Source organism: Lissotriton helveticus, chromosome 1_1 (genome assembly GCF_964261635.1).
Source record: "Lissotriton helveticus chromosome 1_1, aLisHel1.1, whole genome shotgun sequence".
In the NCBI taxonomy this organism is placed as follows: domain Eukaryota; kingdom Metazoa; phylum Chordata; class Amphibia; order Caudata; family Salamandridae; genus Lissotriton; species Lissotriton helveticus.
The window spans coordinates 398,536,394-398,563,348 of NC_136057.1; positions in this window are offsets into that span (position 1 = coordinate 398,536,394).

Here is a 26,955-nt window from a genome sequence, read left to right on the forward strand (position 1 = left end):
GCTACTCAGACACCCACTCACTGACTCACACACCCTCAAAACTACTCACACAGCCACTCATACACCCATACAGACACTCACACACCCACTCGCACACCCATACAGCCACTCACATACCCAGTCACCACCCATACAACTAGTCACACCCACTCACAGACACATACAGCGACTTACACACCCACTCACCGACCCATACAGCCACTCACACACAAACTCACACAGCCACAAAACGATTCCCACAACCACTCACAGACCAATATAGCCACTCATGCACCCATTACACATCAACTCTCAAAGGTTACTGATTATAGTTAGAAAATAACAAATCTAAAAACTTAGAAATTCACATAAAAGGGAGAACAGGGACGTTATAGTTGGGAAAGACTTACACCAAAACAACAAAAGGATGCTTTGTGAGTTTAGTTTATTTTCATACTAGGCTTCGTGAAAATTGGTTCTGTGGTTTGAGCTGTAATTGCAAACACTATTTCCTATGGGAGGTAAAATGGGAACATCTTTTATTCACTTCCCTTAACTTTTTTCACCTGAATGGATCTACATAGCAATTTGCATGCCCTTGGAGATGCTCTCACTATTTTTTGGGTTATTTAACAGACACTAATTTGCACATCATATACATAATACTCAAAATGGGATTTTTATGCAATAGTTGACAATAATTAAAGTGTCTTCATGTTAATTTAGCCATAGTAAAGGTAGGCCTCAGTTTAACTGACTTATGCTAACCTGAAAATGTATATTTGGATGCTGTGTTCTGTCTCTCTTTCTTTCTTTTCAGGGACCAAGCTACAGTAGTAAGTGTTATCAGTGTGTTCTGTAGCAAGTGGATAGTGTTTTACCACATCTGTGCCTGGTACAAGCTGACCATGATGTTTCAGCCTGCTTGAGATATCTTCTAAAGGTAACCTCCCTTGTGCTATGGCTGAGAAGAAGGGTGAAGCCATATTGTAAAATGGTTGATTCTGATGGATAATCTCTCCATGAGAATCCTGGGAAGTGTTGCCAACTGTTGAGAATTGTATGTCTATTTTGCATTGTTGAGCTAGTTAGATTCAGATACCCCTTTCCACTCTGCTGAGACTAGATGTCGTAATTTGCGTTTGCTCAAAAAGTTAGACTCCTCAGCAAATCCTTTTGCACTTACCTGGTGAATATTCATGTGATTATGCATTTTACAGGCTTTATCTGCTTACCCATTCTGCTCCTTTTTCCCAATTCCTTCGACTTCTTAGCTTAGCATGTCAGAGAATCTTCCCTTTATGTGAAACTGAATTACTTGATTTGCTAATGTCAACATTAACAGTCTGTCTTTGCTTTTTAAATTATATTGACCAATGTACGTATACAAAAACACTGATTTATGATTAACTGAATAATTAAGGTTCATAACTTTGCTAATCTGTTAATAAACAAGTATGGTTTGCAAATCTACTACTCTGTCATCCTTTTGGGGACGAATGTGCTTCACTGTCATTGATATATTGTTGATTTGTTGATGCTCAGCCTGAGATTAAAGGTCTATCCGTTCGAGTGCAGCTTGTACTTGGGTTTTCTGCACAGTGCAAATCCCATGCCACTGCAATACCAGTCCTTATCTTTCTATGCCAAACGAAGGCCACATGTGGTGCTGATCTGTTCACAGAGTCAAAAGTTTTTATTTTCATTGGAAAGTGCAACCGAACCATAACCACATAGCATATATATTTTACAAAGTGTTGCTAGCCAGTGTGTAGTAATAGATAGGTTAGTTAGGTCGCAGTTTTCATAAGAAGAGCTTTTTTTGTTTTGGAAATAACTTTGGTACCATATAATGAATCTGCATGAAACTACTTCCTAAAAAGTATTGCACCGATCCATCACACGGTGGGCAAGAAAAGAGAGTGTCCTAAAACATTGATTTCCCATTTAATTTCAGAAGGAAATTTTTCTCTCAGATACAGAATAAATTACTGAAGAGAATTACACAAAATTTAGCAGACAGTTAGAGCTTTACTCAGAAAGCGTGGTTTTTGTTATTTGGGGTAAATATGTTCAGTCGTTTTTTGAGAAATTTGCATTTAAAGAGCTGTTTGGAGTGGGCTTTGAAGGTACAAAAAAACTATATATATATATATATATATATATATATATATATATATATATATATATATATATATATATATATATATATATATATATATATATATATATATATATATATATATGGATGATTGGTCCTGTAGAGTATAGAGGTACCAACATTTTTTAAAATAGGATCCTGTGATTGGCTGAGGGAGCTTTTTCTCCTGTCAGGCATTCTGGTACTAAAGGACCAGCATCAGACCCGCAGTACTGAGCAACCTTATCTGTTAGCTCCAACTCAGAGGTAAATGTTGCTGCTGCCATTGCAGGACTTGGAGACTCTCGCCCCATGCCCTCAAAATTTAAAGAAAATAGGCTATAAAGGGTTAGGGTAGGGACCCCGTGACCATATAGCATTGTGGGACATCCAGAGGGTCTAGTGTGTGTATGGTTCCCTGATTGCCGGCTGAAACAGAACTTGAACAGTGCTGCCATTCACTATGGTAAGTGAGAGGACATTGAGATACAATCCCCCTCTCTGCCAGCCCATATATCAAAACTACACCAAAAATAATACAAGTTTTCTCGAGTTTTCCATGGGGATGCTCTAAACTTGGCAGAGGTGCAGCCTGATGTCAGGACGTTCCCCACCCTCTTTTCTTTTAAATGTCCTTAGCATCCATGATTAAATCATATAATTTTCTCCTGGGGTAGAAAGAAAATTGGTACCTCTGGGCGAAGGGTTAGGCCCAATGTGGGCATGGCCCCCACCCCATGGTTATGGTAAGTTTTCTGCCTTCTCTAGAGGCCAGAATGGAGGTAAATCCCCCAACTGAATCCCATTGGGGCGAGTGGCAGAAACACTGTGGGGCAGCGGTGAAGCACTCCTGCCTGATGCATGGATGGGCTTGCCGTACCCCATATTTTGGGGTGGAAAATATCCTTGGTGTCTAGTGACCTTTCTCACACCCTGCCCCACAGGGTGGCAAAAAGACTGTTGGGGCACTTAGGGGTGGGGGTAAGGTACGATGTCTGGGCAACCATCTCCACCCCATTTTTTATTTCAACAAATTTTCCCTTGTGTCTAGTGCACATTCTGCATCTCTTCCCAGGGGTGGAGCACTTTGGGGGTAACACCCCAATCTGTCCCGCAGGGAGCCAGAAAGAATGCTTTGGCCGGTATGGGATGTGGGCATGGCTGGATGCCTGGTTGGGTTGCCCACATCTCTTATGTTTTTTAAACTAATTTAGTAGGCATTCTGTCTCCCCTCCTGGAGCAGCAGATTGGGGTAATCCCCAATTATCTCACCGTTAGCAGATAGACTGCTGGGCCATTATAGTGTGGTGCGTAGCCCAATGCCTAGGTAGCCGTCCCTCCTCTTTTTAGAAAAAATAATATCCCTGGCGCTGGTGGAGTTTCTGCTAATTTCGAAGTGGCACACTGCTGGTAAGTACTTCAGCCGCCCCACCCGGGTGTGGTAGCAGAAGGACGGTATATTACTTTTTTAGGGGTTGTTTGTGAGGGAAAGCACTTTCCCATGCCCCCCCCCCCCCTTTATTACCAATTCCTGGTGTCCTGAATCAGGGATCCATTGGTGAGAGCAGATTGTCCCCTGTCCAGCTGTACCTTTCCCAGGTGCTCAAGGGGATGTGATATGCCCCCTATGAGCACCAATCAAAGTGAACGCAGTCATCGACAAATGGCACCAACAACTTTAATTTGAAATTATGTGACGACATCAGCATGCTGTTCATGTTGCTCATCACATAACTGGAAATAAACTTGAGATGCAAGTGAAGCTCTTCCCTTGCATCCTGATGTAATTTAAAAAAAAAATCTTTCAGGTGTTTGCACAAGAAATATTTTTACCCCCAGTGTGTATAACGAGGCGTTCACACCTTACTCATTATAGAAGTAATGTGGAGTAAGTTAACGTTTTAACCTTTGCACTGAAGTGTTTAAAGGTGACTTCGCTTTAACATATGAGATTTATAATAAATAAATCAGGTCTACAGGTTTTGTCATAAGTTTTCATAATAATAAGATCAGACATAAGGCATCTGGAATAATGTTTTACACTGAGCCATTTAAGCATACAACCTTTATCACTGGCTTGTCACCATAAACAATTCAGACCTACTGTATTGGGCATAAGCTTTAACCACAAGGCAACCATAACGTATATTGTATTTAAATTACAAATGTGTTACCACATTGCAGTTGTCAAAACAGTATCAAGCCTTTCCTAAGAGGACATTATAAGTATCATTCTAGTACAATCTTCCATCCACATGACTTGATCAAAGGGGTCGTCAATAACAAAACACTAGCCGACTACAGTGATTGCTGAGGCTCAATATAACAAAATACATTCCTTCAGGCTTCAGCACAGTGTAATAACAATCCACCCTTAGAAGCACATTGTCTACTGGCTGTGTCATAACTTTTGATAATACACAGATCAAACCTTTGAAATCTGACATACATTTTCCAAATGAACTAATGATGCCTATAGCCGTCACCAGTAGTAATTAATGCAGACCTACTGAAGTATTGATATGTTTGAAAACATCATGTATAGTTATAAAATTACAAATATGTACAACATTACAGTTAGCAAAGCAATATACAACCCTCTCAAAAAGACCCAATGAGGACTGTCACAGATAAAATCTTCTCCCCCAGGGTTTGTCAGAGGGGTAGACCAACACCAGTCCCATTATCTACGATGGTTATCTTTGAGATTTAATGCAACACAATACCTGCCTACTGCCTCTATCAGAGTGTGATAGCATTTCAGTCAAAGGTGTACTGTTGTCAACAAATGCTTTTTTAATTAAATGATTTTTATTAGCTTTAAGAAAAACCATAATAAAGAGCATTCATGAACAGCAATAGGAATTATGATCAGCACATCAATCAGCAGGTACATGGTACGAACCGTGAGTTTCAGTCAGTTAGTAGGAACATGATTTGAAAAAATACACGGATCACATCATTTTAAGGATTTGGGGGATAGGGTTATGGTCACAGGCTGGGATTAAGGTATAAAGCTAATGACATAGAATTAAAGGTATAGAGACAAAATATCGAGGTTTTTTTTATCGACTAGACATAATATCGAGTCAAAAATATAGAATAGATATAATATCGACTAGACATAATATAGACTACCAAAATATCGACTAGAAAATTTTAATATCGAATAGAATGGACATAATATCGAATCAAAAATATAGAATGGACATAATATCGACTAAACATAATATAGACAACAAAAATATCGAATTTTAGGTAAGTTAATATTAATTTTTATTTTTTGTGTAATATAATTCTGTAGCGGGTTGTGGGTTTATAGGGGAATAGAGTGGGAAGTAATTTAAGTATAATTAATTAAATATGTTATTTTATTTATTGTTATTTATTTATAATTAATTGTTAATTAATTATTAATTGGTAATTAATTAAAATATAATTGTTAATTAATTTTAATTGCTTAATTGATAAATATTTTAATTTTAGTAATTTATTTTCTGTAGCGGGTTGTGGGTTTATAGGGGAATAGGGAGGGAAGTAATTTAATTATAATTAATTAAATATGTTAATTAATTAATTGGTATTTATTTTGAATTAATTGGTAATTAATTTTTAATTGATAATTAAATACTTTTTAATTGATAATTAATTTTAATTAATTTTTTAATTGACAATTATGTTAATAATATTTTATTTTCTGTAGCGGGTGGTGGGTTTATAGGGGAATAGGGTGGGAAGTAATTTAATTATAATTAATTAAATATGTAAATTAATTAATTGATTGGTATTTATTTTGAATAAATGGTCAATTAATTTATAATTGGTAATTAATTGTTAATTGATAATTCATTTTTAATAATTGATTAATTGATAATTATGTGAATAATATTATTTTATTTTTAGTAGCGGGTTGTGGGTTTATAGGGGAATAGGGTGGGAAGTAATTTAATATAATTAATCAAACATGATAATTAATTAATTGGTATTTCTTTTAAATAAATTGTTAATTAAATTTTAATTGTTAATTAATTAATTCTTAATTGGTAATTACAATTTATTAATTGATTAATTTATAATTATGTGATTCATATTAATTTATTTTCACTAGAGTGGGGATATTAAAATTTACCCCTATGCTATCCAACGCTTTCCCTACTGTTGCACTCTCTGGAGTGGGAATAGTAATTTTTATCCCTACGCTATCCAACGCTTTCGCTACTGTTGCACTCTCTGGAGTGGTAATAGTAATTTTTACCCCTACGCTATCCAACGCTTTCCCTACTGTTGCACTTACTGGAGTGGGAATAGTAATTTTTACCCCTACGCTATCCAACGCCTTCCCTACTGTTGCACTCTCTGGAGTGGGAATAGTAATTTTTACCCCTACGCTATCCAACGCTTTCCCTACTGTTGCACTCGCTGGAGTGGGAATAGTAATTTTTACCCCTACGCTGTCCAACGCTTTCCCTACTGTTGCACTCGCTGGAGTTGGAATAATAGTTTTTACCCCTATGCCATCCAATGCATTCCCTACTGTTGCACTCTCTGGAGTGGGAATATTAATTTTTACCCCTAGGCTATCCAACGCTTTCCCTACTGTTGCACTCGCTGGAGTGGGAATAGTAATTTTTACCCCTACGCTATCCAAAGCTTTCCCTACTGTTGCACTCTCTGGAGTGGGAATAGTCATTTTTACCCCTACGCTATCCAACTCTTTCCCTACTGTTGCACTCTCTGGAGTAGGAATAGTTATTTTTAACTCATACGCTATCCAACGCTTTCCCTACTGTTGCACTCACTGGAGTGGGAATAGTAAATTTAAACCTCTCGCTATCCTACGGAAAAAATATTGTATATGTTTTGTTAATAATATGTATATATATATTTATATCAAAACAAAACCCTTTCAGGCATAAAGTGACGCATAAATTATGCAAAAAAAGAAGGAGAGAACTCTGGGTAGAACTACCCAGACTGCTCTCCTTCTTTTTTGCACACACACACACACACATATATATATATTGCAGAACACACAATTCCGGTATTCGGCCAGTACCTGCTCGCGAGTGGGTCGTCGTTGGGGTCCCGGCGGCCCAATTATACCTGAAAGAGTTCTCCCATGCAAAGGAAACGTACGACTACACTCAAGGAGTTGCTGTGCTTCAAAAAATATTTTATTTGACAGCAAAACAAACAACGTGTTTCACCTAACGGCTTGCTCACGTTTGTTGTGGATTCAGAATCGTAGTTCTTTTACATCCAAAAAAATATAGACATAAACAAAGGACTACCTCAAACACACCCCCAAGTGTAAATACATGGCAGACATTTTGGAATGGTTAAATGATTAGATCTAAACCAGCATGATGTCATATGGTGCATTGGTGCAAGTTGAAACATACAATTCGTTATTACTCATAATCATAATAAACCAAATTCTGAGGTGAAATCAAGAAATTAATACACAGTGTAAATTAAAATTAAAAGTGATGGTACGATTGCTGAATGTAGCTCACTAAAGTGCCCAAGTGGGCATACTCTCTAGATGCAGTTGTATCGAGCCTCAGAGCAATCACTCGTATTATTACAAATATCGCCCAAGTGGGCATAAATTCCATATCTGTTAAACTCGAAATATAGCATACGAGTCCCAATCACTTATTTGAAATATAACACCATCAGAAAGTGGCTAAGAAAAAAGGACACTTATGTACAAAAATACTAATGCAGTATCCTCTGGATCAACATTAGTTGTATACATCACATGGACAGATTGTCCTTGGTATCGAGCAAAATTCTATCCTGGACTGCACCAATGTCTTTTAATTCATATCCAATAGTCCCCAAGTGTAGAAAATCTGTGAATTTTAAAACAAGGTATTTTAAAATCAAGGCGTACATCTCCTGCGACAGCTCAGGACATAATAGTGTTAACATTCGTAAAACTAACACAGATAATTCATTAATTCTCACTTTTCATGGTTACTTTCTCACAAATTCATTGTCATCTTTCTTTTATCAGTTCTCAAGGTGAACAGACAGTTCTTCATGATTATTCAACCCCTGTGGATATGTACATTCGAAATCGATAATGAATCTAGATTCCAACTGTCGTAGGCATGTGGTTCTGTCTCCTCCACGTGTACCTAGATCAACTTTGTCCAACACCACCATTTAAAGAAGACTTTCATTTTGATAATGATGTTCGAAAAAGTGCCTGGCAACTGGGTACTGTGTGTTGTGGTTTTTGATGGCTCTCATATGTTGAAGCACTCTTTCCTTTGCTTTTAAAGTCGTGCTGCCTACATACCATTTATTGCAGGGACATATCAACAAGTATACACAGTACATGGTATTGCAAGTCAGAGCTTTATGTATCGTAAAAACTCTCCCCGTGCTAGGTACAGTGACCTCTTTACAATTACCACTATTGCGACATGCCTTGCAGGATCTGCAACATCTGAACCCCGGTATATCTTTAGATTTGGTAACTCCTGTCACTGCATTTGGACTTAGCTCATCCCTAAGTGATCTACTTTTTCTGAAAGTTACTTGAGGGTGGTTTTTGAGATATGGTTTCAGATGCTGATCTGTAAGCAATACATGCCAGTGTCTGTTAAGAATCCTTTTTAGTTCACTTGACTGGCCTGAAAAGGTTGTTATGAATCTGATATTGGATTCAATTTCTTTATCCACATTGGTATCTAGGAGATCCCTCCTAATTTTGGTATCTGCTCTTGCAACTGCCCCCTGTATTGTCTTATTGTTGTACCCCCTTTCCCTGAAACGTACAATAATTTTTTCTTTTTCTGTTTCAAAGGCCTCGGTTGTACTGCAATTGCGTTTGGCGCGTAGTAGTTCCCCATAGGGGATACTATCTACCAATTGCCTGGGATGTGCGCTCCTCGCATTCAGGAGACTGTTACCTGCTGTAGTTTTCCTGTACAGACTTGTGGTCATTCTAGTCCCTTGTATTTCAATCAAAACATGTATTGCTTACAGATCAGCATCTGAAACCATATCTCAAAAATCACCCTCAAGTAACTTTCAGAAAAAGTAGATCACTTAGGGATGAGCTAAGTCCAAATGCAGTGACAGGAGTTACCAAATCTAAAGATATACCGGGGTTCAGATGTTGCAGATCCTGCAAGGCATGTCGCAATAGTGGTAATTGTAAAGAGGTCACTGTACCTAGCACGGGGAGAGTTTTTACGATACATAAAGCTCTGACTTGCAATACCATGTACTGTGTATACTTGTTGATATGTCCCTGCAATAAATGGTATGTAGGCAGCACGACTTTAAAAGCAAAGGAAAGAGTGCTTCAACATATGAGAGCCATCAAAAACCACAACACACAGTACCCAGTTGCCAGGCACTTTTTCGAACATCATTATCAAAATGAAAGTCTTCTTAAAATGGTGGTGTTGGACAAAGTTGATCTAGGTACACGTGGAGGAGACAGAACCACATGCCTACGACAGTTGGAATCTAGATTCATTATCGATTTCGAATGTACATATCCACAGGGGTTGAATAATCATGAAGAACTGTCTGTTCACCTTGAGAACTGATAAAAGAAAGATGACTATGAATTTGTGAGAAAGTAACCATGAAAAGTGAGAATTAATGAATTATCTGTGTTAGTTTTACGAATGTTAACACTATTATGTCCTGAGCTGTCGCAGGAGATGTACGCCTTGATTTTAAAATACCTTGTTTTAAAATTCACAGATTTTCTACACTTGGGGACTATTGGATATGAATTAAAAGACATTGGTGCAGTCCAGGATAGGATTTTGCTCGATACCAAGGACAATCTGTCCATGTGATGTATACAACTAATGTTGATCCAGAGGATACTGCATTAGTATTTTTGTACATAAGTGTCCTTTTTTCTTAGCCACTTTCTGATGGTGTTATATTTCAAATAAGTGATTGGGACTCGTATGCTATATTTCGAGTTTAACAGATATGGAATTTATGCCCACTTGGGCGATATTTGTAATAATACGAGTGATTGCTCTGAGGCTCGATACAACTGCATCTAGAGAGTATGCCCACTTGGGCACTTTAGTGAGCTACATTCAGCAATCGTACCATCACTTTTAATTTTAATTTACACTGTGTATTAATTTCTTGATTTCACCTCAGAATTTGGTTTATTATGATTATGAGTAATAACGAATTGTATGTTTCAACTTGCACCAATGCACCATATGACATCATGCTGGTTTAGATCTAATCATTTAACCATGCCAAAATGTCTGCCATGTATTTACACTTGGGGGTGTGTTTGAGGTAGTCCTTTGTTTATGTCTATATTTTTTTGGATGTAAAAGAACTACGATTCTGAATCCACAACAAACGTGAGCAAGCCGTTAGGTGAAACGCGTTGTTTGTTTTGCTGCCAAATAAAATACTTTTTGAAGCACAGCAACTCCTTGAGTGTCGTCGTATGTTTCCTTTGCATGGGAGAACTCTTTCAGATATATATATATATATACATATATATAAATATTTTTTTTAAGTTACAATCAATATTTATTAATTTTAAGTTTATTTAAGTATTTTAAGTATCTTTAAATTAATTATATTTATTATTATAGTACTTTAAAATTACTTTTAAGATATTTTAAAAAATCGATATTTTGACTGTCTATATTTTTTCCTATCGATATTTTGTTTGGAGTCGATATTTTTGTACTTACCTGTTTGTAGATAGGAAGTCTATATTCTGGCATTCTACATTTTTACCTCGATATTTTGGTAAGTCGATATTTTGACTGTCGATATTATGTCAGTGATCCAGAATTAAAGTATTGGTATAAGAGGTAAAGGCTTTTGAGTGTTGGGTTTAACGGTCCAGGATATAGGATTACGCGTCACAGTTTGGGGAGTTGTCTGATCTCCAAGAATAGCTCAGTAGAAAACTCCATACCTTTGATGGAAGACTGGGGTGTGAAAACTGCATTCATGCAGGACCGGCACTCCCATGCAGTCCTTATGAGTTCAATCATCTTTAATTCTAACACGAGTTTACAGTTTTGCCTGCAGTCTAGTTACAATGCAACTCCTCCTCTCACAGGGTAAGGATGTATGGCTTGTCTCCCTGGGGTTGATGTACTTTGATTTTACATCTGCTGGCACACTTATTCCTATCTCGCTGTGCCCCTCTAGCTGTGGTGCTGTGAATGTGTGATGAAGTGCCCTCTGTAATCTGAAAGACCAGTCCAGGTCTTCCATGGAACCGCCTGCTGGCACAATTGTCTCTTTCCTCCACACCCTTTCCCCCCTTGGCTCTGGGTTCCATGGCAAATAGATACAGGGAGATTCAGGGGGACTATGATACAGAGGTGTGGGACCCGACCGACCTGACCCTTTTTGCAGCGTCACCACCAGATGTGTGTTGTCTGTTGCTGAACCTGTTTTGGTTGGCATCAGGACTCTGTACTTCTTCCTTGTGCATCCAGCTGCCTATTTGTCAAAAACATTTAACATTTTAAGAGATGAACTACACGATCTTTGGGGCCGATTACGATGGTGGGCGGACAAAGTCTGCCCGCCATCGTTGGTGCAAAAGGGACCGCCTGCCATAGGTGCGGCGGTCCCGCAAAACAAATTAGGATGCGCCCGCCACACTGGCGTGCGCATCCTGTATGTTTACATTGTGGCGGGTGGCAGCACCCGCCACAATGTAAAAATACATATTTCACATTTGCATGTACAAAGTGGCAGGCACCGTACGGTGCCTGCCACCCTGCACATGCAAATGTAGGGGGGGTACCATAGGTACCCCCCAAGTGCAGCACCCCACCCCACTGGGCGCCCACAACAGGCCCCGAAGGCATTTTCCACCTGGCTTTTTGCGGCGGAAATTCCGCCGCAAAAGACAGGCATCCTAATAACCAAGGCGGTGCCTGCACGGCACCGGCTCCATTGCCCCATTTTACCTGGTCCCGCAAGGCGGGCAGAAAAGGCCCGCCTTGCGGGACCACGGCGGACGGTCTTTCCGTCCGCCGAGGTACCTTTCCCCTTCCCACCGCCATCCTAATTTGTCGGTGGGAATTTTAAGGGTGATGGCGGTAAATCCGCGACCACAGGGCCGGCGGTCGCGGATTTACCGCCATCCTAATCGCCCCCTATGATTGGGAACTTCTGGCTATAAAAGAAGCTCTGGAAGCGGCTCCAAACCGCATTATTGTCTGGACTGATACTAAGAACTTATATTTAAAATCTCTAAAGCAGAGGGGAGAGGGAGAGGTGTGGCGCCGCGGCCAGGGCGACTGACGCTGGAATCTGGGGATCAGGGTTTGATCCCCGGCTCCGGCGGCAGGTTAGCCCAGCACCATGTGACTCTGGGCAATAGCTCGCTTAATCTTCCTGGCGGCCCCCAGCGCCTAGAGACCCTTACGGGTGATTGTGCGCTTTATAAATGTGGATTATTATTATTATTATTATTATTATTATTATTATAAAGCACATCAACCCTCAACATGCAAAGCAGTTGATACCGACCCAAGATTTATTTATGATATCACATACAGGCCAGGTAACTGACTTGAGAAAGCGAATGTCATATGAGTAGTCATCATTTATCTCACAAAGACAGCACACTTTATTTATTCACAAAGATTCCCACTGCTCTCACGTTAGCTACCATTTTTTTTATAGAATTTGTAAGGGCTCCATGGGCTGCCGCATCCAATCATTAGAGGTCACAGTTTACAGCCAGATTTTGAAAGACATCACTCAAACAATCTGGGATTTGGTCCACCAGTTATCATCCCCAGTCCGATGGACAAATAGAGTAGTTGAACCAGACCCTAAAACAATACCTACAATGCTTCCTGAGGCACCAATCAGAACAATGGGTAAAATGGAACCCTGCTGCTGCAGAGTTTTCATATAACAACAGTTTTAACACTTAATTTTGGTATTCCCCTTTCTATTACTTACAGTAATGGTTAGGGGTTAAGGAGTTATGAGTTAAGGATTAGCATATGTAAGGGGTTAAGGCTATGTCGTTAAGGGTATAATATATAGAATTAAGGATATAGGGCTAAGTGTTTGTGGTATAAGGGACTCATGTGTAACTGTCACAGTGATGCAGCAGCCATTTTTCGTGGATGACACCACTTTTAGAGTGTTTTTTAAGAAGTAGCAGTGAGGGTCAAGGAACAAGCAGTCCAATTCCAATTCAAGAAGTCTTTATTCGATTGTTACATCATAAAAGACATGCATCATAATTTACAATAGCTAAAATACATGTATAGTTTCTAAAATGGAATAAAATAGTATTAAAACAATCTAAGACCATATTAAATAATTTATGCAAAACTTCATTGACGATTCATTTAAAAGTTACAATATATCCTTAGTCAAATAACCTTAGTAGTTCGGGCACATTTGGTGGGAACACATTTACACATAGTCAATGAAAAGCCTATGGTTTTAGGCTGGAATCTAAGTCGAATTGATGAATCTTGCTCTTAGGATCCAGGCCCAGCCTAAGAATTTCGCTACACCAGTTACAATCATGGGTGACAGGTCTGTCTTTAATATCCTACTAGCATTGGCTGCTGAGCGTAAGAATGTTAAACTCACCAATCCAGTCCTGAATCCTGCCAAGAACAAGGCGGGCTGAGATTTTTTGTACCGCATCTATAAGGCTGATCGGCCGGTAGTTAGAGGGAACCGACCGATCGCCTTCCTTGTAGATTGGCAGAATTTCTGCCCCATACCAGGACTCGGGGACCTTAGCGCCAGAGGCTAGAGCATTAGCCAGATAGACTATGTAGGGGACCCAGAGATCCTGATCCTGCTGAAATAAATCAGCTGGAATACAATCCGGGCCCGGTGCCTTGCCCCTTGGAATAGATTGCAGGATATGTTTGACTTCACAACTCGTGAATTTAAGAGGAGCGATCGGAACAAGACATGAAATGTCATCCTGAGCACTACTACAGTTCCTAAATTGTTCCTCAAAATAGCGTACCCACTGTTGTTGACCAACCAAGGCAGGGCTTGGGCGATCTTCCTGTGATTTGCCCCATTTTAATAGATGCCAGAACTGTTGCATATTCCGAAAGCTACATGCTTCGGTTAGTAGTAACCACCGTTCCTCATCCCAGTTGGACTTGGCTTTGTATCTTTATATGCCTTCCTACAAGACCTAATTTGGCTATGTTTTTTTTGCTTTATTGATTTAAACAGCTCCCCATGGGTTCGACGACACTTCTCATCAAACCAGGATATAGTTTTCAATTTCCCCCTCTTACCCTGCTTGGAGATGGTCTTCACAAACAGCTTTTTCAACTCCAAAAAAATTCCATCACCAGCGGATCATGATCACTTTCCAGGCGGATCGTGACCACCATGTCCTCAACTGCAGCCCACATCTTTACATCGACTAAAATATAGTCTCTACGGCTACTATGTCTGCCGTTGCTAAAGGTATGTCTACCTATCCTATCAGATCGCACTCTACCATTTAATGCTCGCAAACCCTGGTCCAGGCACAGCCCTTTAATAAATGTAGCAGATTGCGTCCATTTCCCAATCGGGGCTAACTCAAGCTGAGGAATCCCCCAAGTCATATCCTCAACCTCAGTGAGTAAGCCATCACCTACACTCAGGGGTTCAAAACACAAATTGAGATCCCCCATTACAACCGTGAACCCGTTTACAAGTGCACCTGATAGGAAATCGTCCAAAATGCGGAGGGTTGGAGCAACCCTTCCGCCCTGGATACCCCTAACATATATATTGATCAACAAGATGTCAAGGCCTTTAGAGGATCTTATTCTAACCATTAAAATGTCAGGGCTATCAATTGGTGCCTCCTCCACTCTTACTCCCTCATACTGGCGAACCCAAGTAGTCAGGCCTCCCATAGCGCACCCTCTGTGACCTTTAATTGCTGGTTTACTAAAATGTAAATATCCAACAAAGAACACCGATGAGAGTGCCCAGGTTTCCTGGAATGACCAAACATCACCTTGTTGAATAAAATCCACCCAGTCCGTGTTACACATTCGAGACTCAAGCCCGGCTATGTTCCAACTACCAAACTTGGTGCCGCTTGAAACCGCCAGGACAATAGTACTGGCCTTAGAAAGGTAAGGTACTACATCCTGTGAAAGTGGAGCTACATTATCATCAGAGGTGCCCCTAATATTTCGTCTGTAGGGGTACATCGTCACTCCTTTTATCAGTTTCAGCCACACCAAAAACTACCAACACAGATTCCCCGCAACCATTTAGCGACCCCCCGTTACGGCCAATCACCTTATCATCAGCCTCTACAGTCGCTACAACCTGAGCCACCACTTCTGTTTCCAATTTTCTACCCCGGGCCCCACCAGAAAGATCATACTTCCCGTTAACACAATGCGCTGGCTTGTCATTTGATGTTGCACCATAAGGGGGAACCTTTTCTGGGGTAGAAGAAATACCCGTACAATCTAGGTTAGCCTTTGGGTCTAAGAGTGGGAAAACAAGTCAATCGTTAAAGTACAACCCCGAATAAGATTCGTACAGTTTTTGCAATGGGATGTTCCAGTACTCGTTGTAACGGTTGAAATTAGTAGGGTCGCTTGATATGGGGAAGTAACTAGAAGGATGGCGGCAGGGAGGCAGGGGATAGGAGATGTTGGAGTTATTGGAGTTATTGGCGGGATGGGAAAAATAGGTTGTGTAGTTTGGCATGTTCAGGGAGGAAGTATTTCTACTAGAGCTGGGGTAAACAGGGGGTCTAAGCAAGGCCTCTGGGTAGAAATAGCTCAAATTTCGAGTGGAGACACCTCCTTCCTTATTTCCTGGGTACCAGTCACTTATGTGTGAGACAACTCTGTGGTCCTTAAAATTAATTATCACAATGTCTCCATCTATATCTTTCGGGCGAAGGCCCACCCAATTACGCCTTCTTACCAAGATAATATCTCCGTTTAAGTGAGCTGGGAGGGGTCTGTTTGTTCTCAGCCAAAAGATAACTTTGTTTTTCAAGTTTGCATTATGTTCAGGGTTTCCATTTGTGATCGGGGGAACACCAGTTAAAAGGATCACAAAGTTTGCCGATTCTGGGGGTAGATCCACTATGTTCTTACGATTTGAGGATGTTCTTTGGGTTATAGTTTTAATTTTATCAACCCCTGGGAGCATAGTTGGCTTGGTTGTAGTAGGGATCAGTTTGTTGGGAGCCGGCACGGACTTCTCTTTTGCTGGCTTAGATACTAACGTCGGTTTGGTTGATGTTGGGGGAGCATTAGTATTTTTAACGGTAAAATTTCCATTAGTTTTGAGTGGTATACTTGGGGTCAAAGTTGTAGTAGTAGGTTTGCCTTTCGATTGAGACTGATCCTTAGAGTTCGTTAAATGGGGGATTTTAATCGGATCAGCAGTTGCTAGAAGGCAGTCCATTTTTTCCCCCCACAATCCTAACTCTCTCCATGAGTGGGAGCATATAGGATTTTAGAATTTGTTCGAAGAGTTCTATGGACTCCTTTTTTGACATAGGTGATAATTCTTCAAGGGGAGGTGGAGAGGAATGGATATAGGTACCTGGTGAAACCTCCCTCACGGACGGGACAATTGCTTTAGTTTTGGGGGTTACTAATGGAGGTGGGGGGCCCTGGTTGTTAAGACCTTTTCTTTTAACCCCACCCTTTCTCCTTTTCTTCCTTGGCGGAGAGCGAAAAACCCTAAGTAGGTTCATCGGCTTAATTCCGGAGCCACTTTTGGTGTGTGTCGGAATTGTCTCGGTGGGTGCTACAGTATCAATTGAGTGATTAGACAAGGTTGAGTGGAGTTGTGGGGCTATGGTTGAGGCTGCTGGGGTATTAAGGTCTATAAGGCTATTGGAAACAATAGGGGGACTGGTACAGTTATCCTCACTATTGATACCAGAGTTGATAGCAGATGTGTTGTGGTCGCGAAAAATGCTAGGAATATGGTCAGTACAGAATAGATCAGCATCTCTATCCAACCTACCAATACTTCCCGAGTCTTGTGAAGTAATTAAAACTAGCGGGGAGGTCGGTGTTTTTTTTTTTCAATTGTTCTATAGATCGACGTCGCTCAGCACGTTTCTCTGCTAGTAGGAGTTCTTTGTCGATTTCCTTGTTAGCCTTCTCAAAATATTTATCAAGAGGCCCAAGGATCAGGACCCCAACACAAGAGGGAAGTGAACTAGACATGACTATGGAAATCCTTAGTATGTTGGGTGCCCCAGAGACGGACTACCCTGAGTACGACAGACGGCAGAGTGTAGGTATTAGGGACCGGGCCCAGCCCAGCCTCCTTAGGCTCCTGACGGCCACAGACGGTCCCGCCCTTGTCCCGGGATTCTCCCGGGACGCTCCCGTGCGCTCCCGCGCAGCGGAGATGATGTGTACTGTTTATTGGGAAAGTAGTTGGTGGGGGCGTGGCAATCAGGGAGAGCGGGCCAGGTGACTCGGGTCAGGTCAGTAACAGGGACTCCTGGGAAATGGAGTCCGAGTACCAAACGCTCGCAGCCCTGATTCTTCAAGCGCCCACAGCAGTCTTGGAGAGTTTCCTTCTCCCCAGCACCCACAGAGAGCAAGCGCCGCGAAGCGGGACCCGCAAAGCGGGTCCGGCAAGAAGTAGCGCTCCAGGGAGAAACAGCGCTCAAGATGGCAACAGCGCACCAGCAACAACAACGGTCCAGTCCCAACAGGAAGGCAGGAAAGCAGAATGAAGTCCCCAAGCAGTCAACACCAGAGTTGTGAGCAATGGAAAGTGGAGGGGCGGGGTAACAACAGAGGAGCTCAGTGTGTTTAAAATACAAAATGTAAAAAATCCGGAAGGAGGGCTGGGGGCACAATGGACCAGCAAGTGAGAGTAACATGGAAAGTGCCAGGGTGCAGGGATTTGAGGGGGAAAGCTGCAGACGAAGGAGAGAGCACGAAAACACATGCCCTCCAATAGTGTGCAGAATAATCAGGAAAATAACTATCTGAATGTTAGCAGTGAAAGCACAAAAGTTGCCCAATCAAAAGGATGGTAAAGAATCTATGTTCCAAGGGAGAGGAAGGCAAGATATTGAATAAGAAGTAAGCTAATGAGATGGACAAAAAAAAGTCAACCAATGGTATTCAGCGGGCTGACACAAACCCACTGAAAGTGCAGGTATTGTCCTTAATAGGTCTTCAACCCAAAGCTACAAGCTGCCTATAGCCGACGCCTTAAAAAGTAAAAGAAATGGGTGCTCATCCAAGCCTCTCCACCCCATCATCACGAGCTGAGAAAATGCCAGATGACATCATTCATAGCAGGCTCCCTCTATTAAACATAACTCCCTGCAGTGATGGCAACGGTGACTGATTGCTTCAATCTTCCGCCCTTTTCATTTTTTTCTTTCCATTTTTCCCCCCTTCCTAATAGGGTCTTTATGCCTGTGTGGAGCCCAGCTATTTGTAAACCACCTCTAATTAGCCTTCCGCACTCATTAATTCTCTGTGGAGCCTCGGGAGGTTAATCAAGCGCGGTGCTCGCTGCCAGATGACAGAAAGGCAACATATACCTGCGACGTCAGCACACTGTAAAAGCACCTTGCCAAAGAAATTGAAGCACAGACATTTGTATTTCAGTCGGATAAAACCATAGAAGCCGTCAGCCCTCGCGGGGGTCGCCGGCACCCTGCGGAGCGTTTCTCCTCGAACTGTCCGTTGACGTGTCTGCGTGCTCCCCTGGCAACTGAAATCTGGCGGTGTTTTGGACTCACGTATTCCATTTACACGTTTACGGAGGCGCGTTGCAGCCCCCTGCATCACTTTCGTACTGTAGTACGGTGCATTTTCTTAAAGACAGAAAATGGTGAAAATGAGTCCTTCTCACCACAGGTGCTGTAATACAGTGCCAAGTCGTGTGCTGCTAACACCAAGTTGTAGAGTTTTAGGTGACCAGGACATGTGTGGTTCGCGTAGAAAAAAAGGTAAAATGTCATTTACTACTGATATGCGCTACAAACGACACCAGCATCACGTTCACTCTCTGGAGATGTAGCCTGCATACCCCATTTGGCACACTACAGGGTAATAGGGTGGCTGTCTGTGCTACTAATAATGACTTCTGGGCGCCTTTTTCACGCCAAATTTCACAACAAATGCGGAGAATGAACACGTGTCCTACAGTCCAAAAACAGTGGCCAAAGGAACATTAGAATTGCGAAAATGAAAAGGTTAATATTTTAATGTCCACAAAAGTTAGGGTTGCACACCACGGATGGGCAGATTTACAAGCCCCTTGCACCACTATACAAGCAATAGGATGAAATCTTTCTCAGATTAAATAACCATGCTTGACATGCTCAGGGAAAAAAAGAATCGACAAACAACGATATTGATGGCACTGTACGGTGCATTGCTACTCTCTATAACCAAAAGAAACCCGTGGACTGCTGGAGGGGATGAGGGCGGTGCGTATAATTTAGCATATATTTTTGAAAGGTTTGAAATAAGACATGCACTGGACAGACATAAAATGTTATACAGGAGATTAAGCAGACCAGGGAAGTGAGATCGAGAGATGTCCTCAGATGCTATGTCTAGGCTGTCCAGCCCCCGTGTCATATCCCCTACACTCGGTTTGAGAGGAAACTATCTCTCATCTAATGCTAGTGACTAAACAAATAATCCTATCCCTGTGGGGTAAGAGCCAAACATTGATGATCAAAATGTGGCAACAGAGACATTTAGCGCCACTGGGCCATGAGAAATTAGCATACAGCGTCCTTCGTCTAGAGTGAGGTTTTCAACATGCTGGTCAGCCCAGTGCTCGACTACCTAAACCACAACTACAGAGTACTCCCTTTTTCAAGGAGTTTGAGAGTATTCGGCCTCCTAGATAAGCAGCATGCTTATATCGCTGTACTTAGACTCTTGCTCTCTACTAGATTCGGCTAAACCTGGTTTCTGCCTAGCTTCCAGCACTGAAACTCTTCTACGAGTGGTATCTTACTATTTTAGATGACCTCGAGTTTGAGGTGGCCCTGCAACACTGGTCACATTGGATGTTTCCGCTGCATTTGACACTGATTTTCACTCTATTTTCTTTAAAGTAATCATCTGCATGGGAGCGCTCAACTGGCTGTGCTCCTTTTTCTCTGGTAGGTATCTATCTATCTCTCTATGCCACCTCGTTGCGCATTCCTGGTTCCCATCACTCGCAGGGTTCTCCAGGGCTCATCAATAAGATACACATTATTCAATGTCTATATTGCTCCTCTGACCACTATGGTTTATTCCATTGGTTTTGAAACTATGTCCTGCACCAACAACACACAAATCATTGCTACCATCTAAGCCAACTCCTCAGTTATTCAGAATGCCTTTCGTGCATGTCATGTTTCAAACTGAATAGTGAAAAAAATCAGCCCTCGCCTGGGTATTTAACTTTGTGGGCATCCCCGCTATGCTCTCCCAATACCCAGGTCCATCCACCAGAAAGGTTAACTTTCTTTTCATAAACTAACTTTTCCCCGTCGAGACAATGAAGCGGTGGCAAAATGTTTTCCTTCGTTCAGAATGCCAACAAAGACCTTCACGTTCATTATGATAGCCACCCTTAAGACAGTGGTCCATTCTCTGGTTACTTCTAGATTAAAGTGCAGCAACTCCCTGTACTTGGGTTGTCCTGCATATCTGGTTAATCGATTGCAGACTATTCAGTATGCTACATCACGTCCCTTTCTCAGCATTCTACCATATATCTCTGGCTCCTCCCATCTCAAGCAACTTTTCCTTGGCTTCCAGTCTTCAAACACCTAATCTTCAAATCTCTCTGTCTACTTCATAAAGCCATTAACAAGTCAGGCTTTATCCACCTCAAACACAAATGTACTCCCTATCTGTCTTCATGCCCCTAGGGTTATTATTCAGTCATATCCTTGTAGCTCCTTGCTTTCAGCTAAGTCAAATCTGGGGCCCTTCTTTCACTTACCTTGCTGCTAAAATGTAGAACTATCTACCTACTGACATTAAAAAGATCTCTTGCCACAATCAGTTCAAACAAAAGCGTAAAACTTGCCCTTTTGCCAACATTTTAGTATTGCTACATTGGTTTTCTTCTCCCCCATCACCTGGAAACCTATTTTCAGGTGCCAGTCATGGCTTACAAACGAGCTGGCATAACATAACACAGTGTGGGTCTGGACCCTGAAAATGTATAGGCCATATTGGGCAGGTCCCTTGATGCTACACAGCAGTCAATGGGCATTAGTTTAGAAGGGAATGGGGTGGTCCGTGGGGACCCCGCTCCTAAATAATTGTAACCGGCCTACCCAGAGACACATGTGTTCTGCACATGGAGGGGCCTTGATCAATAGATGAAGAACATGTCCTTCATCTGTAAGGAGCACAGAATAAGTGGTTAGACATTTAGGTGAATGGAATTTTTCTTTACGATCTGGACCAATATTGTTTTGCCATCTTAACTTAGAAGGGATTGAGTTCCACAAGGATGGGGCAGATCCTGAAAAATAGATTCCACTGAGAATCTTTGGATTGTGAACCAAAGAGTCTCTTCGATACTTGAGATGTTGTGCCCCTCTGGAAATGTTTTAGGAAGAAAAGAGAAAAGGCTGTTTTTTGGTGTCTGGGGGCTTTGAATGTGAGGTAGACAACCTTGAAATTGAAACTGAAATGGACCTCCCCTCCCCCTATTCTCACCTTCAGGTCTATTTGGTAGCAGACACCAATCTGCCAATTTACCACTTGCAATTTGTGCTATGATTATGTTTGCAATTATGTGCTGCGGAGGTAAACTAGGCCGAAAGAGCTGCCATATTTTGCTGTGTATGTGGGGGAAGCAGTACTAGATATGAGTACCTATGATATAGAAATAACTACTTGTAAAATGGAAGGCTTTGATTTTTCCTCTCAGGTAACAAGGCAAGCTGGTGAAGAAGGAAGTGCATCACATAGCTAGATTGGAGCCACTGATGTGGAAGGGAGGACAGTATCCAGACTCAAGTAATATTTGTAGTGCTTAGAGCAAAGTTGGGGTACAAAGGGAGATACAAGTCCGTCAAAAGCTGGGCAGGTTTGGCTGCTGCGGCTGCAGACACTTATTATCCTGACCAAGAGGGTGAGATGCTCGGTCTTCCGTGAAAATGTAAGGCAGCGGTAATCAAAACTGGACCTGAGTGGGTCTTTTATGGGTGGTTGGACAGACATAAGCAATCAGGGGAGCGTTGAGTGCCCATACAGGCCTGAGCATGGTTTTTAGAGATAGCTGTGAGCAAGAGAGAAGGTTTAACCCTCAGGTCCTGATGAAACTGGTGGGTGGGTGATACGGGTGCAAACCCTGATAGGCTGTCACAGATGTTGAGGGGAAGAAGATGTACAAATCGTTTCCCAGCTAGCTCGGCCCATACAGTCCCTACAGCTGGCCTCGTTAACTGGCGATCATTAATGAGATGCAACCGGTTACCTGCACATAAGCAACATGGCAAGCAAGTCCCCCTCAACCTGATCTATGTGGGCCAAGTGGAAGAGGTGAAGCCTCTTCTTGTAGCAGTGAGGGAAGGTTGGCAAGTAGCTTGTATGTACCTTTACCAAGAGATGTGCAAATGTTTCTAAGTAATATCACGTAGAATTCTCCATTATTGGCTTACCTTAGATTTGGCAAATATTCAGCTGCCTATAGTTTTGCTCTTGCAAGTGCTAGTTGGTACTGAAAACTCGTAAGCACTTTGTAATTGTATTTAAAAGCATACCTTACATATTTTTTTCTCAGGTATGCTCTGTCACAGAATCAGACTGGTAACTCTCAAATATTTTGTATGTAAGTGTATATCTTGTTCGCTCGCTCTTTTTATATTTTGAAAATCTATTCTGTTTGTAAGTCATGAGCATTTTGTATGCGAGTGCACCTCGCATAGTTTTTGTCTTGCAAGTGCCCTGATACCAGATAGCGCTAGTTATTTGCAAGCATATTTTAACATAAGTGTATACTTTAACTTTTTCACTCAACTCAATCAACCCTATTACATTTACATACACAATACTTGTTAAATTCCCAATTTAAAAAAAAACAGCTGAACTCCTTTGGAGTTTCACTGTTTTCATTTATTTTTCATAGCTTTTGTAAGAAAACCCCAAAGGTCAAAAGAAAAAATGTGTAACTTCATAGTTTTTCAAGAAATACCCAATGCTCACCAGGAAAAATGTTGCACCTTGGCAAAACCAAAAGGCAAGCCTTCTCAGTTCATGCTCTGAGGGTGTGGTACAGCAATCCCTATCGACTTGAAAACAGCACCAACTCTCCTATAAGTCAGAAAAAAGCGCCCGGATAGCCTCAGGGGTGAGGAGCAGCGCTCTATAAATCTGATTGATTGATTGATTAATTGATTCAAAAAATTGAAGATACATCTCTTTACCGAGTACTGCTTCTCACCCCCCCACGACCACCCACCCAATCATTTTAAAATTTTGGGTGGTATGTCCTCTGTTCAGCTCCATTGTGCTCTTGGGCTAGGTTTGCCCTCTACAAATATCAAAACAAACATTCATAGAGTGGCGGCTGGTGGGATTTGAAATTGGTGAGGCGTAAAACCAAATTACAAATATATGCGTGCAAGCATAGCGAGCAAGCTCAACATTTTGTAAGTGAGTTTGGGAGGAGGGGGTTCTTCCACCGAAACAAAATAATAAAATGGTGTACATAGGTGCACTTTTGAGGGTTTGAAGTCTAATGAGCACAGGAAATAAATATAAAAGCAGAATGGGATGGGGGATCAGAGAATGTATTTCCTGTAGAGAAGCTGTGAGTGTCAGCACTCAAGTGCTGCTGTCCTGGGCCTGCACATCTCCACAGGTCCTGTGAGAGTTCAGTGCCCATCTGCAGCCCCAGTGCATGTCCAGCACCCCTTACAGCTCCTGTACTCTTCTACAGACCCTGTGCCAGTCCATTGTCCCTCTGCAACACTTGCACTGGTCCAGTGCATGCTACAACTCTTGTATCCGTCTTCAACCCTTGCATGGGTCCGGTAGACCCCTAGAGCTCTCAGGGTCCTCCACAGTCCCTCTGCATGTCCAACAGACCCCTAAAGCTTCTGCACGCTTCTGCAGCATGCGTGCGTTACAGCTCCTGTATGGTGCAAATACCCCTTCACCCACAGCTCCTCTAAGATCCTGCATTCCTCTGCAGCTTCTGACCCATCCTGCCCCCGCCCTCGGTCCATCCTTCAGTTCCAGCCCTCTACTAAAGTTTCTGGACCTCTATAGAAAGCCTGTACCTTCCAACGCCTCCACTACCACCCCTCAGGTCCTCTACGGTTCCTGCACACACTTCGAGTCTCCTGCACCCACCACAGGCCTCCCACTGCTCCACTTTACCTGCACACCTCCGGGGGTTTTCACAGCACGATTATGTTTTCACATCCCCTGCCTCTCCACAGCTCCGTTGTCCCCTGGAGCTTCTGCGCCTTCCAAAGCTCCTTTCCCTCTTCATTTCTTCAGGGTCCCTCTCCACAGCTCCTGAATCCCTCAGTGCTCGTACGCTCTTTCCTTATGCCACCAGTTGGCCATACACACCTCCTCTTCTTACCTGGATCACCCCTTCCCCCTTTCTGGGGTCTGTTTATTTACTGGCAGTTTTACAATAGTGCAATCTCGACCGAGGGTATTTGAGCACTTCATATGAGCACCAGTTACATTACACAAGGTCATCACTTGGCCAGAGAAGATTGGCATCGTGGGGTTCTACCCACTGCTGGTTTTGCTGTTTTTGATGAATCACTTAACACATTTCTCTCTATCTGGCCTTGCTCGTGAAAAATGTCATATATCAGAAACAAAGTAAATGGGCTTTGCAGATGACCAAAACTGCGGAAGGAGTTCATGGTTTTAAGTCAAGCACTCTTATGTCCTTGGGCAAGATTTGTGCAATATAAAACTGCAAAAAATATAAATGTTGATTCTGCCTGTCAAACAGGTTGTAACCTCATCCTCTCAGAATTAAGGACACAGCATTAACCTTTGATGTCAGAAGGTGATAACCACCCATTTAGTGTCTTAATTGTATAGTGTAAAACTGGGAAATCTGAGACAATTCCAGCTTCCTAGTTTGGCCAAATTGTGTGATTCTAGGCACTATCAAATATGTGAGTTCAGGATGTATGCTGTAGATAAAGCTCTTGTAATTGGCGTAATAGTTCATTTATAATCTAGGCCACATAGAGGGTGCACATGACCAATAGCTTGCCTTTTAGTCAGTGCTTAATTTGTAAAAAAAAATGAGTGCCAGGGCTCTCGACAAGAGGACACTACTGATTGCACCATCCATTGCCTCTGGCAGTGCTGCCAATGACCACACCAACACACTACTAACCATTACACTGTTAAAACTGTGACAATTCATACTATTCCAGGGCCCCAAAGCAATAAGAATAGCTTGAGAGGCAAATACTAATCATTGGAAACGTAATTTGAATTAATACTGATGTTGTTGTGCTCGTACCTAAATTTGGCAGACACCACTACCCCGTGCCACACTGTTATAAGCCCCTGTACTGGCAATTAAGTTCCGGTGCAGAGCACGGGAAACCACCTGCTCAAATTAAGCACTGCTTTAAGTTCACTAATAGCACGACCACTAGGGCACAGGCAGAAATGTTTATTGGAGCCTGTTTTAATATACGGTATACATCTCACTGCAGAAATATAATTTGATGTACCAAGGTGAAATGCTTCTGCCTGTTAAATAGATTTCAAAAAAAAATTTAAGGCATTTTATTATATTCTAACTTGTTTGTTGCATGACTTCCATGACAAATATTTTCAAGGCTCTGCTGTGCACGGCCCTTATTTTGGCTTTTACTGTTAATACATTGGCTCACCCACCTTTATTACATGTATCAAAAAATCTCACCAAGACACGTTCCCACAAACTGGTTGCTCACTAGTTCAATCAGCTGAGAATCTTGAGTTTTATGAGGACCAATAAAAGAAGGTTATACAAAGGAGGGGAGACGCCAGCAACTGCCACGATTCTAACCTCCCGTCAAAGACAAACGCATCTAATATTTCTGATTTGAAATCTTCGAGATACTGCTAGAAGCAAAACTGAGCCAAACACTCTCCAAAGAACAATGACAATTTCCCCAGAGAATACTATAGCCACATGAGGTTAATTATTTTTCAATGTGCTCGTGACAGGATGTTATCCCAGAAACATGGTCAAATCACATGCTGGCAGCTGCAGCCCGAGTGCAGGACTATAAACATACGGGACCTGTTTTGTACCCCCATCGACTCGTTCCGGAATGCACCTGTCAGGCTCCGTAGCTCTTTGAGAGCCTACTGCACGTTTCATGGGTAGGTTGCATGGGCACTTGCTGCCACTGCAGAGACCGTCCATGGAGCCACATAGGACTGCACTAGTGGAGAGACATCGTTTACAACGCATGCAATACATCGCATGCCATTACAACGCAGTCATTACAACAACCGCATTGTTACAACGCAAACCATTACAATGGAAGTCGTTACAACGACTTGCTGTAGGGTGCAGAAGGTGTTGGTTTAAAAATCCAAAACCTTCCCTATTGTTGCACAGATTGGAGTTGGAATAGTAACTTATACTATTCCAAAATCCAGTGCGCCCCCTACAGCAAGTCGTTGTAACGGCTTACGTTGTAATGGTATGCGATGTAACAACGCAGCTATATATATATATATATATATATATATATATATATATATATATATATATTCACACACACACACACACACACACACACATAAATTAGCTTGAAGTACAGCATTACTTAAAAGTTTGAGTTTATTTAATACAACGTAAATCTAGATATATTA